Consider the following 14,932-nt stretch of genomic DNA (forward strand, 5'->3'; position numbering starts at 1 on the left):
TGTTTGAGTTTGCTTCTCGCAAAATCTCAAGGGGGTCATCCCAAGCATATTGAGCCTAACTGAGTATCAGAAACTAAGTAGATACACTTAGATTTCTCAACATGAATTTGTACTCACTGTGATGATAGTACCAATACTCAAAGGTCCCATGTTGACATGCCATCAAATTAATCAAAATGCATTCCAGGCTTTCCTTGTTTCCATCAACTTTGCTAAGAAATCCCCTTGCAGAGATATTTTGCAGATTCAATCGTGACTTTAGAAAATGATTTATTGCATAAGATAATCCTGACAAGTCACTCTCAAACTACAGATGGAATATATACTGAATACAGTGGTGAAGTCTAGAGTCCTCTGAATGTAGTCTAGTTGATCTGTACTCAGCTGCTGGTGTTTGTAGAGGCAGGTCATCATACCGACCACCTACTCCACTGGGAAACAGATGAGGAAATCAGCAAGCTTCTAAACTTTTCTCCCACACACTCATGGAGCTCCTTTAGCTTTTTTCATTTAAACAAGATAAATAGCATCACCAATAATCTCCTTAGGATGCAGAGGATAGATACTGTAGTGTCTGTAAACTTCTTCTGATCTGGCTCGAACCACCTTTTCAATCTGACCTCTTGCTGGTAATGTGTCATCCTCCACATGTGTTATATCTTGAAGAAGGGCTACATTTTTATAATAAATATTGTTTTTTACCAGACATAGGGGGTCATTCTGACCCCGGCGGGCGGCGGGAGCCCCCCGCCTGGAAGGAACCGCCGAATCACTGCACCGCGGTCAAAAGACCGCAGCGGCCATTCTGGCTTTCCCGCTGGGCCTCCCGCCGGCCCAGCGGGAAACCCCCCTCAACAATGAAGCCGGCTCCGAATGGAGCCGGCGGAGTTGTAGGGGTGCGACGGGTGCAGTGGCACCCGTTGCGATTTTCAGTGTCTGCAAAGCAGACACTGAAAATCATTATGGGGCCCTGTTAGGGGGCCCCTGCACTGCCCATGCCAGTGGCATGGGCAGTGCAGGGGCCCCCAGGGGCCCCATGACACCCGTTCCCGCCATCCTGTTCCTGGCGGTAAAAACCGCCAGGACAGGATGGCGGGAGGGGGGTCGGAATCCCCATGGCGGCGCTGCAAGAAGCGCCGCCATGGAGGATTCCCTGGGCCAGGGGTAAACCGGCGGGAAAACGCCGGTTGCCCTTTTCTGACCGCGGCTTTACCGCCGCGGTCAGAATGGTCCAGGAAGCACCGCCAGCCTGTTGGCGGTGCATCCGCAGTCCCCGGCCCTGGCGGTCATGGACCGCCAGGGTCGGAATGACCCCCATAATGTAGTTTTTCTTTACTTCACTAACATCCACTAACTTTTGCCCCAATGTTTTGTTCTTGATAGGGACACCATTCACTAAAATAAAAAGTGTTTCATCAAAATCTCTCTCAACACCTATAGTTGCAATATTCTGTTTGAAATCTAATGGCAAGTATACAACCCTACATTTAAGACCTTTCAGTAGCTCTTTTGGAGGTACTTTCCTGTTTTAAGATCCATACGAGCTATAGCTTGAAAAGGATATATACATTGTTTAAGAATTGATTTATAAACATTTAGATATTGAAGTGATTGTAGAATTGCAACTAATTCTATCCTGTTATAAACTGCTCTAGTTGGCATTTTATTACCTTTTAATTTATCATAACAGTACTTGCATATATTCTGTTGAATGGAACAATCGAACCATTCCTCCACAAATAAATAGGAAGCAATTTCTTGCCATTTATCTCTGTTCTTCTCTTCAGTTCTGGAGTACAGAACAGCTTACAAGTTTGAATTTTATGATGAGTGCATTGGCAACATATACAAATGTAGTTTGGCCCTTACAGAAGAAGCAGTATTAAACTTCCTAATCTCTTCTCTAAAGTTATCAACACTAAAACCTATATCCTGTTACTCTACACCTGCAGATACCAAGTCCTCATTTTCCCTACACTCCTGTTCAGGACCAAAGAGAAAAAACTGAAAATCTTAACAAACTCTTTCTACATCTGCTATTGTACCATGTAAACGTAATCTATTCATTTTTGCTAAACATAGATTAGGACATTTGACATAGTAAAGCCCCACACCTAAAGTTTGCATTTTTGAGTGGTGTATAGCTAACATTCTGAAACGATGAAAGCTGTTTTGGCACACTTTATTTGATAGACAGGCTAGTGCTATGTTCATTTGTCTATACCTTCCCTGTATCTCTTTAACTACCACTTTCTTTACATTGCTAGGTACCATCTTCTCTTTTGAAATAACACTAGGGTGTTTATTATGAGTTTGGCGGTCTATTGGCAAGACCTCTGTGCTGTTGACTGCTAAAAGACTGGCCGTGATGGTGGTACAGTGACCAACATATTACGAGTCACAAAGTGAAGACTGCACAAATACAGCCATAAATCCCAAACCGCCAGGCTGACCAAGGGAGGGAGAGAGATGGTTCCACCCCCAGCCCCACCACTCCGCCAAAAGCCGATCCTCCATATTACAAGCCATAAATCAGCATGATGGTCATTGCACTGTAGAAAACCATTGGCGGTGCAAATACGTTGCAGTCAAAAATCAAATCCACCACAACCTGATACCACATTGGATACTCTGAATATTCTACATCGGACACACACCACACACACCTGTACACTGCACATTATAACACACCCTCGCACACGCCCACAATCCTTTGCAACCACAACTAATAACTGAGAGACTGAGGAGAACAGCAACGGAGGACACTGCAAACCGACACCATAGGAGAAACACAGGTCCACTGCAACAGACCACAAAACTGCACTGTTATAAATGGGGTTTTTGGTTGGAAGTCAGGTTACCCTCTGTCCAAGCAAGAACCCTCACTCTAGTCAGGGTAAGTCACACACAATCCAAAATTAGCCTGTGCCCACCCTCTGGTAGCTTGGCACGAGCAGTCAGGCTTAACTTAGAAGGCAATGTGTAAAGTATTTGTGCAATAAATCATACAATACCACCATATAGCACCACAAAAATACACCACACAGTGTTTAGAAAAACATTTAGGCGGTCATTCCAACCTCGGCGGTAAAAGCCGCTTACCGCCAGACAGAAGACCGCCATAACACCGCCGCGGTCGCGGTAAACCGCCACAGTCATTCTGACCCACAACAGGCAAACCGCCAAAATACCGACATCCACAAAAGTCCGCCACACCAAAGGTCAGCGATAAACTGGCGATGACCAAACCTCCACCGTCACGCCAACAGAAATACGCCCATGCCATTACGACCCACGAATCCACGCGGCGGTCTTTCAACCGCGGTATTCTATTGGCGGTACACACCGCCGCGGTCGAAATACACATACTCGTACAAAACACAACCACATTGGACTATTCGAAATACACACACCTGATACACATACACACACCACTCCCACACACCCAATACAATATAAAACACACACCCACATCACCCACAAACTCCTACGACCAGAAATTCTGAGAGAAGGCGAGAGAGAGACACCACAGTCAACTACCAAGCATCCACAGGCACACAATACCAATACCCACAGAACTTCCACGCACCTCACACAACACACCACTAAATAGCACCCCACCTATCACTACACACTCCACCCCACACATCATCCACACCACCCCATGGCACCTCAAAGACACCCCAGGTTCTCAGATGCTGAACTCAGGGTCATGGTGGAGGAAATCGTACGAGTAGAGCCCCAGCTGTTCGGGACACAGGTGCAGCACACCACCATTGCCAGGAAGATGGAGCTATGGAGCAGAATAGTCGACAGGGTCAACGCTGTGGGACAGCACCCAAGAAATAGGGACGACATCAGGAAGCGGTGGAACAACCTACGGGGGAAGGTGCGTTCCATGGTATCAAGGCACAACATCGCGGTACAGCGGACTGGCGGCGGACCCCCACCTCCTCCCCCAGATTTTACAACATGGGAGGAGCAAGTCTTGAACATCCTGCATCCTGAAGGCCTCTCAGGAGTCGGTGGAGGAATGGACTCTGGTAAGTCTCATCTTCACTACTTCATCCCCCCACCCCACCTGCATGCCAACTCATACCCCCACCCTCACCCTTACCCCCATCACAACTACCCCTTACAAATGTCTCACCATCACAACCCACCCATCCCAAAACTTAGCCCTGCATGCGGCCCCAAAGCATGGACACCCAACACCAAGGCATGCCCAATGCACATACCCATCACCCCCCCCCAAAATACCATCACAACAGCCCCCACAAAGGAATGCCAGCACTGGGGTACACGGGCACCCACCCATTGCACGCCATTGGCACACACAGAAGCAATAACCATCTTTTTATACCCCTGCAGGACCCGAACGCCAGGTCACCGCGCAGGAGGGTCCACAAATGTCCCCTCCACCCCCAGAAGAGGCCCACAGTGATGACAGCAGCTCTGTCTCCCTGGATCTAGATGACCAGCCCGGTCCATCGGGGACCTCCGGACAGTCGGTTCCCCTCAGACAGGCACAGGCCACAGCAGACCTTCCCCCCTCTGGGAACACCAGCACAGCACCCACCCAGCGGGCCCATACCTCTGTCCCCAGGACACGTCAATCAGCGGTGTGTCCACCACTACAGGGAACCCAGGCTAACCCACCACCCCAACAACAACAGGGACCTGGGGGCAGTGGTAGTGGGCACACGGTCCAGGGGACGGAGGCCCAAGGAAACAGGGGAACTGGGAGGGCAGCTGTGCGACAGGGGGGGGACAGCCAAGGGAACCCACTCTCCATGAGGCCCTCTCCTCCATCATGGGAGCATACCACCGCTCCCAGGAGACGATGGCGACGGTCCTGGCCAGGTTTCAGGAAATCCAGCTTCTGCAGGAACAACAGTATATGGGGTTCAGGGAGGAACTGAGAAACATCAGTACCGCCATGGGAACCATCGTAGTGGCCCTGAATGAGTTAATCTCCACATTGCGGACCACTGTGGCACCTCAAAGGGCCCCTTACACTAGCATGGACCAGGAACAGGCTACCACCTCCACCGGCACTAGTGGACAGGAGGCTCCGACAGAAGACCAACAGGCCACCAGAACCCCACCCCCTGCAGAAGGAGAACCACCCCGCAAGCGGGCTCTGAGATCCAGGAAGAAGACAGAGTAACATGTCAAGACCCCCGCCAGCAAAGGATACCGCCCTGATTGTCATCCCACTGTCCCACATTGTCACCCTGTCCAACCTTAAACTGCCCCTGTTCCACTTCCCACAGGCATTTGGACAATGCACCTGTGAACCTGATAGTCTGGACTCTGCCATGGACAATCCTCCACCATCACCCCTCACCGATTTGCAACCACCCATCCAAATTAGAGCACTTGAATAAACACACTTATTGCACATAATCAATCTGGAGTCTGTCTGTGATTTTAACAAATGTATTAGACATGACAGTGCCAAAATTGTTATTCACATTGTGATGCCAACAAACCCCTGTCACACAGCTGTAGTCCATGGGGAAACAAAGCAGATGTCACGCAGTGGGGCCCACAGCTCTGAAAACGGAAGGGAAAGTCACAACACAGTTACCATACACTGGGGGAAAAAGTCAGACAGTAGAGAGGTAGGAGTCTTTAAGTAAATGTAATATGCCGGTGTGTACTCTTACCTGTGTGTCACTGAAAATATTGCTCTATTACTGTGTTCCTGTTGTCTGTGTCGTCCTCTCCGGCTTCCTCTTCTTCACTCTCCACAGGCTCCACAGCTGCTACAACACCACCATCTGGACCATCCTCCTGCAGAAAAGGCACCTGGCGGCGCAAAGCCAGGTTGTGAAGCATACAGCAGGCCACGATGATCTGGCACACCTTCTTTGGTGAGTACATTAGGGATCCACCTGTCATATGGAGGCACCTGTACCTGGCCTTCAGGAGGCCAAAGGTTCGCTCGATCACCCTCCTAGTCAGCCCATGGGCCTCATTGTAGCGTTCCTCTGCCCTGGTCCTGGGATTCCTCATTGGGGTCAGTAGCCAGGACAGGTTGGGGTAACCAGAATCCCCTAATAGCCACACCCGGTGCCTCCGGAGTTGACCCATCACATACTGGATGCTGCTAATCCGCAGGATGTAGGCGTCATGCACTGACCCAGGGAACTTGGCATTAACATGGGAGAGGTACTGGTCAGCCAAACAGATCATCTGTACATTCATCGAATGATAACTTTTCCTGTTCCTGTACACCTGTTCGCTCCTGCTGGGGGGTACCAAAGCCACATGTGTCCCATCAATGGCACCTATGATGTTGGGGATATGTCCAAGGGCATAGAAATCCCCCTTCACTGTAGGCAAATCCCCCACCTCAGGGAAAATGATGTAGCTCCTCATGTGTTTCAGCAGGGCAGACAACACTCTGGACAACACCTTGGAAAACATGGGCTGGGACATCCCTGATGATATGGCCACTGTTGTTTGAAATGACCCACTTGCTAAGAAATGGAGTACTGAGAGCACCTGCACTAGAGGGGGGATCCCTGTGGGTTGGTGGATGGGTGACATCAGGTCTGCCTCCAGCTGGGCACACAGTTCCTGTATAGTGGCTCGGTCAAGCTTGTATGTCAGTATGACATGTCTTTCCTCCATTGTCGACAGGTCCACCAGCGGTCTGTACACGGGAAGATTCCTCCATCTCCTCGCATTACCCAGCGTAGGGTGCCTAGGAAGGACAACAGCGAGCACAGAGTCAATCAACCCACAGGTACGTTCTCACAGCTTGCACACAACACGATTCACTATGCATTGAATGGTTTGTATGAGTGTTGAGGAAAGGCCTAGGTATGTGTGACGCAGTAGAAATTAAGCCATGTGGGCCCTTGAAATGGCGGCTGCCTGACCTGTGAAGTGTGACAATGGGATGTGAGGTCAATGCGCTGGCGTGGCACACCGTGGCGGTAGGCGGTCGAAGACCACGGCGCAAAGCCGCATTGGTTAACATAGAATCCTATGGGTTTCACGAGCCAATGACGATGTGCGCCGGCGGTCGTGGTACGCACCGCTGCGGTACGCACCGCCGCGGGCGTGACCGCCATTTTCTATCTACTTAATCACTCGATACCTGATCTTCCACAGGAGAGGACCTACACTGCAAGTGCTGCTGTGACCTCGGTCTGGAAGAGACAATGGCTGCTCCGACTGGGGAAAGGGCCCCTGCCTTCACTTCTGAAGAATTGGAGAAACTCGTGGATGGGGTCCTCCCCCAGTATGCGCTACTCTACGGTCCTCCAGACCAACAGGTAAGTACAGTGGGACCATGCTTTGTGGGCAATGCCTGGGTTGAGTCGGGTTGAGCATGTGCCACATGGCAAGGGTGGGGATGGGGGGCCACTCACATCAAGCATGCAGAAGGTGATGATTTTTTTTCTACCCCTGTACATGTCACATAGGTCAGCGCCCACCAGAAAATCGCTATTTGGCGTACCATCACCAAGGACGTCCGGACCCTGGGGGTCCACAACAGACGGGGCACCCACTGCCGGAAGAGGTGGGAGGACATCAGACGCGGGAGCAGGAAGACGGCGGAGGCTCTGCTGGGGATGGCCTCCCAACGTAGGAGGGGTGCCAGTCGTCAATTGACCCCCCTGATGTCCCGGATCCTGGCGGTGGCCTACCCTGATTTGGATGGGCGCATGAGGACATCACAGCAGACACAAGGGGGTGAGTACACTCTCATTCTGGTGACTTTGCGCGCAGTGGAGGTGTCTGGGTGGGGGAGGTGGGCTGTGGGTATCTCTAGGCCAGGGCGATTTCCTTAGGCTAGGCCCCTCCGTAAGGCATGGCCCTGTGTCATCTATGTGTGCAGTTGTCGTCCATAGGCTTGTAGGCCATATCCCACTGATTGAGTAGTGGACCCCAAGTGCACAGCGTAGTGCAGGGGGCTTCTGTGTCTGTCCTCTCCGCCAACGGTAGCGGTAATCCATGCACTCAACATGTCTTTCTTTCTCCCCCTCCCCTTTTTTGTGGGCTTCCTGTTCATGTGTGCATTAGCATCATCAGGCGGAGGAGAAGTGGCATCGGAGCACGAGGGAGCTGCATCCCACATGGCCCTGGAGGGCCATGCAACGGACTCTGAGTACACCAGTGGGACGGAGGGCGAGGGGAGCTCCACAGCGGGGACTCGTGGTGATGTCAGTGGCAGCGACTCGTCCTCTGAAGGGAGCTCCCTTGTGGTGGCGGCAACATCCGTGCCCCCCGCAACAACAGGTACAGCTGCCACCCAGCGCACCAGCACCGCCCTTCCAGCAGCCCCTCAGCGTTTGCCCCGTGCCCGCTCACCCAGGAAGGGGAGCATCTCCTTCGCCCCAGGCACCTCAGGCCCTGCCCCTGTCCCTGTCACCCCTGCTGCCCTCAGTGAGGAGGTCATTGACACTGGTAGCTTGGCACGAGCAGTCAGGCTTAACTTATAAGGCAATGTGTAAAGTATTTGTGCAATAAATCATACAATACCACCATATAGCACCACAAAAATACACCACACAGTGTTTAGAAAAACATATAGGCGGTCATTCCAACCTCGGCGGTAAAAGCCGCTTACCGCCAGACAGAAGACAGCCATAACACCGCCGCGGTCGCGGTAAACCGCCACGGTCATTCTGACCCACAACAGGCAAACCGCCAAAATACCGACATCCACAAAAGTCCGCCACACCAAAGGTCAGTGATAAACTGGCGATGACCAAACCTCCACCGTCACGCCAACAGAAATACGCCCATGCCATTACGACCCACGAATCCACGCGGCGGTCTTTCAACCGCGGTATTCTATTGGCGGTACACACCGCCGCGGTCGAAATACACATACTCGTACAAAACACAACCACATTGGACTATTCGAAATACACACACCTGATAGACATACACACACCACTCCCACACACCCAATACAATATAAAACACACACCCACATCACCCACAAACCCCTACGACCAGAAATTCTGATAGAAGGCGAGAGAGAGACACCACAGTCAACTACCAAGCATCCACAGGCACACAATACCAATACCCACAGAACTTCCACGCACCTCACACAACACACCACTAAATAGCACCCCACCTATCACTACACACTCCACCCCACACATCATCCACACCACCCCATGGCACCTCAAAGACACCCCAGGTTCTCAGATGCTGAACTCAGGGTCATGGTGGAGGAAATCGTACGAGTAGAGCCCCAGCTGTTCGGGACACAGGTGCAGCACACCACCATTGCCAGGAAGATGGAGCTATGGAGCAGAATAGTCGACAGGGTCAACGCTGTGGGACAGCACCCAAGAAATAGGGACGACATCAGGAAGCGGTGGAACGACCTACGGGGGAAGGTGCGTTCCATGGTATCAAGGCACAACATCGCAGTACAGCGGACTGGCGGCGGACCCCCACCTCCTCCCCCAGATTTGACAACATGGGAGGAGCAAGTCTTGAACATCCTGCATCCTGAGGGCCTCGCAGGAGTCGGTGGAGGAATGGACTCTGGTAAGTCTCATCTTCACTACTTCATCCACCCACCCCACCTGAATGCCAACTCATACCCCCACCCTCACCCTTACCCCCATCACAACTACCCCTTACAAATGTCTCACCATCACAACCCACCCATCCTAAAACTTAGCCCTGCATGCGGCCCCAAAGCATGGACACCCATCACCAAGGCATGCCCAATGCACATACCCATCACCCCCCCCCCAAAATACCATCACAACAGCCCCCACAAAGGAATGCCAGCACTGGGGTACACGGGCACCCACCCATTGCACGCCATTGGCACACACAGAAGCAATAACCATCCTTTTATACCCCTGCAGGACCCGAATGCCAGGTCACCGCGCAGGAGGGTCCACAAATGTCCCCTCCACCCCCAGAAGAGGCCCACAGTGATGACAGCAGCTCTGTCTCCCTGGATCTAGATGACCAGCCCGGTCCATCGGGGACCTCCGGACAGTCGGTTCCCCTCAGACAGGCACAGGCCACAGCAGACCTTCCCCCCTCTGGGAACACCAGCACAGCACCCACCCAGCGGGCCCATACCTCTGTCCCCAGGACACGTCAATCAGCGGTGTGTCCACCACTACAGGGAACCCAGGCTAACCCACCACCCCAACAACAACAGGGACCTGGGGGCAGTGGTAGTGGGCACACGGTCCAGGGGACGGAGGCCCAAGGAAACAGGGGAACTGGGAGGGCAGCTGTGCGACAGGGGGGGGACAGCCAAGGGAACCCACTCTCCATGAGGCCCTCTCCTCCATCATGGGAGCATACCACCGCTCCCAGGAGACGATGGTGACGGTCCTGGCCAGGTTTCAGGAAATCCAGCTTCTGCAGGAACAACAGTATATGGGGTTCAGGGAGGAACTGAGAAACATCAGTACCGCCATGGGTACCATCGTAGTGGCCCTGAATGAGTTAATCTCCACATTGCGGACCACTGTGGCACCTCAAAGGGCCCCTTACACTAGCATGGACCAAGAACAGGCTACCACCTCCGCCGGCACTAGTGGACAGGAGGCCTCGACAGAAGACTAACAGGCCACCAGAACCCCACCCCCTGTAGAAGGAGAACCAACCCGCAAGTGGGCCCTGAGATCCAGGAAGAAGACAGAGTAACATGTCAAGACCCCCGCCAGCAAAGGATACCGCCCTGATTGTCATCCCACTGTCCCACATTGTCACCCTGTCCAACCTTAAACTGCCCCTGCTCCACTTCCCACAGGCATTTGGACAATGCACCTGTGAACCTGATAGTCTGGACTCTGCCATGGACAATCCTCCACCATCACCCCTCACTGATTTGCAACCACCCATCCAAATTAGAGCACTTGAATAAACACACTTATTGCACATAAACAATCTGGAGTCTGTCTGTGATTTTAACAAATGTATTAGACATGACAGTGCCAAAATTGTTATTCACATTGTGATGCCAACAAACCGCTGTCACACAGCTGTAGTCCATGGGGAAACAAAGCAGATGTCACGCAGTGGGGCCCACAGCTCTGAAAACGGAAGGGAAAGTCACAACACAGTTACCATACACTGGGGGAAAAAGTCAGACAGTAGAGAGGTAGGAGTCTTTAAGTAAATGTAATATGCCGGTGTGTACTCTTACCTGTGTGTCACTGAAAATATTGCTCTATTACTGTGTTCCTGTTGTCTATGTCGTCCTCTCCGGCTTCCTCTTCTTCATTCTCCACAGGCTCCACAGCTGCTACAGCACCACCATCTGGACCATCCTCCTGCAGAAAAGGCACCTGGCGGCGCAAAGCCAGGTTGTGAAGCATACAGCAGGCCACGATGATCTGGCACACCTTCTTTGGTGAGTACATTAGGGATCCACCTGTCATGTGGAGGCACCTGAACCTGGACTTCAGGAGGCCAAAGGTTCGCTCGATCACCCTCCTAGTCCGCCCATGGGCCTCATTGTAGCGTTCCTCTGCCCTGGTCCTGGGATTCCTCACTGGGGTCAGTAGCCAGGACAGGTTGGGGTAACCAGAATCCCCTAATAGCCACACCCGGTGCCTCCGGAGTTGACCCTTCACATAATGGATGCTGCTAATCCACAGGATGTAGGCGTCATGCACTGACCCAGGGAACTTGGCATTAACATGGGAGAGGTACTGGTCAGCCAAACAGATCATCTGTACATTCATCGAATGATAACTTTTCCTGTTCCTGTACACCTGTTCACTCCTGCTGGGGGGTACCAAAGCCACATGTGTCCCATCAATGGCACCTATGATGTTGGGGATATGTCCAATGGCATAGAAATCACCCTTCACTGTAGGCAAATCCCCCACCTCAGGGAAAATGATGTAGCTCCTCATGTGTTTCAGCAGGGCAGACAACACTCTGGACAACACCTTGGAAAACATGGGCTGGGACATCCCTGATGATATGGCCACTGTTGTTTGAAATGACCCACTTGCTAAGAAATGGAGTACTGACAGCACCTGCACTAGAGGGGGGATCCCTGTGGGTTGGCGGATGGGTGACATCAGGTCTGCCTCCAGCTGGGCACACAGTTCCTGTATAGTGCTCGGTCAAGCTTGTATGTCAGTATGACATGTCTTTCCTCCATTGTCGACAGGTCCGCCAGCGGTCTGTACACGGGAAGATTCCTCCATCTCCTCGCATTGCCCAGCGTAGGGTGCCTAGGAAGGACAAACGCGAGCACAGAGTCAATCAACCCACAGGTACGTTCTCAAAGCTTGCACACAACACGATTCACTATGCATTGAATGGTTTGTATGAGTGTTGAGGAAAGGCCTAGGTATGTGTGACGCAGTAGAAATTAAGCCATGTGGGCCCTTGAAATGGCGGCTGCCTGACCTGTGAAGTGTGACAATGGGATGTGAGGTCAATGCGCTGGCGTGGCACACCGTGGCGGTAGGCGGTCGAAGACCACGGCGCAAAGCCGCATTGGTTAACATAGAATCCTATGGGTTTCACGAGCCAATGACGATGTGCGCCGGCGGTCACGGTACGCACCGCTGCGGGCGTGACCGCCATTTTCTATCTACTTAATCACTCGATACCTGATCTTCCACAGGAGAGGACCTACACTGCAAGTGCTGCTGTGACCTCGGTCTGGAAGAGACAATGGCTGCTGCGACTGGGGAAAGGGCCCCTGCCTTCTCTTCTGAAGAATTGGAGAAACTCATGGATGGGGTCCTCCCCCAGTATGCGCTACTTTACGGTCCTCCAGACCAACAGGTAAGTACAGTGGGACCATGCTTTGTGGGCAATGCCTGAGTTGAGTCGGGTGGATGAAAGATGGTGGGGAGGGGAGCGAATGAGGCATGCATCAGACGACAGATGAGAGCATGTGCCACATGGCAAGGGTGGGGATGGGGGGCCACTCACATCAAGCATGCAGAAGGTGATGATTTTTTTTCTACCCTTGTACATGTCACATAGGTCAGCGCCCACCAGAAAATCGCTATTTGGCGTACCATCACCAAGGACGTCCGGACCCTGGGGGTCCACAACAGACGGGGCACCCACTGCCGGAAGAGGTGGGAGGACATCAGACGCGGGAGCAGGAAGACGGCGGAGGCTCTGCTGGGGATGGCTTCCCAACGTAGGAGGGGTGCCAGTCGTCAATTGACCCCCCTGATGTCCCGGATCCTGGCGGTGGCCTACCCTGATTTGGATGGGCGCGTGAGGACATCACAGCAGACACAAGGGGGTGAGTACACTCTCATTCTGGTGACTTTGCGCGCAGTGGAGGTGTCTGGGTGGGGGAGGTGGGCTGTGGGTATCTCTAGGCCAGGGCGATTTCTGTAGGCTAGGCCCCTCCGTAAGGCATGGCCCTATGCCCCCGCCCCCCAACTCTGTAGGGTGCCAAGTACAGCTATTCATGGCCCTGTGTCATCTATGTGTGCAGTTGTCGTCCATAGGCTTGTAGGCCATATCCCACTGATTGAGTAGTGGACCCCAAGTGCACAGCGTAGTGCAGGGGGCTTCTGTGTCTGTCCTCTCTGCCAACGGTTGCGGTAATCCATGCACTCAACATGTCTTTCTTTCTCCCCCTCCCCTTTTTTGTGGTCTTCCTGTTCATGTGTGCATTAGCATCATCAGGCGGAGGAGAAGTGGCATCGGAGCACGAGGGAGCTGCATCCCACATGGCCCTGGAGGGCCATGCAATGGACTCTGAGTACACCAGTGGGACGGAGGGCGAGGGGAGCTCCACAGCGGGGACTCGTGCTGATGTCAGTGGCAGCGACTCGTCCTCTGAAGGGAGCTCCCTTGTGGTGGCGGCAACATCCGTGCCCCCCGCAACAACAGGTACAGCCGCCACCCAGCGCACCAGCACCGCCCTTCCAGCAGCCCCTCAGCGTTTGCCCCGTGCCCGTTCACCCAGGAAGGGGAGCATCTCCTTCGCCCCAGGCACCTCAGGCCCTGCCCCTGTCCCTGTCACCCCTGCTGCCCTCAGTGAGGAGGTCATTGACACTGGTAGCTTGGCACGAGCAGTCAGGCTTAACTTAGAAGGCAATGTGTAAAGTATTTGTGCAATAAATCATACAATACCACCATATAGCACCACAAAAATACACCACACAGTGTTTAGAAAAACATATAGGCGGTTATTCAACCTCGGCGGTAAAAGCTGCTTACCGCCAGACAGAAGACCGCCATAACACCGCCGCGGTCGCGGTAAACCGCCACGGTCATTCTGACCCACAACAGGCAAACCGCCAAAATACCGACATCCACAAAAGTCCGCCACACCAAAGGTCAGCGATAAACTGGCGATGACCAAACCTCCACCGTCACGCGAACAGAAATACGCCCATGCCATTACGACCCACGAATCCACGCGGCGGTCTTTCAACCGCGGTATTCTATTGGCGGTACACACCGCCGCGGTCGAAATACACATACTCGTACAAAACACAACCACATTGGACTATTCGAAATACACACACCTGATAGACATACACACACCACTCCCACACACCCAATACAATATAAAACACACACCCACATCACCCACAAACCCCTACGACCAGAAATTCTGATAGAAGGCGAGAGAGAGACACCACAGTCAACTACCAAGCATCCACAGGCACACAATACCAATACCCACAGAACTTCCACGCACCTCACACAACACACCACTAAATAGCACCCCACCTATCACTACACACTCCACCCCACACATCATCCACACCACCCCATGGCACCTCAAAGACACCCCAGGTTCTCAGATGCTGAACTCAGGGTCATGGTGGAGGAAATCGTACGAGTAGAGCCCCAGCTGTTCAGGACACAGGTGCAGCACACCACCATTGCCAGGAAGATGGAGCTATGGAGCAGAATAGTCGACAGGGTCAACGCTGTGGGACAGCACCCAAGAAATAGGGACGACATCAGGAAG

The sequence above is a fragment of the Pleurodeles waltl genome, chromosome 2_2 (assembly GCF_031143425.1).
Source record: "Pleurodeles waltl isolate 20211129_DDA chromosome 2_2, aPleWal1.hap1.20221129, whole genome shotgun sequence".
NCBI classification, from domain to species: domain Eukaryota; kingdom Metazoa; phylum Chordata; class Amphibia; order Caudata; family Salamandridae; genus Pleurodeles; species Pleurodeles waltl.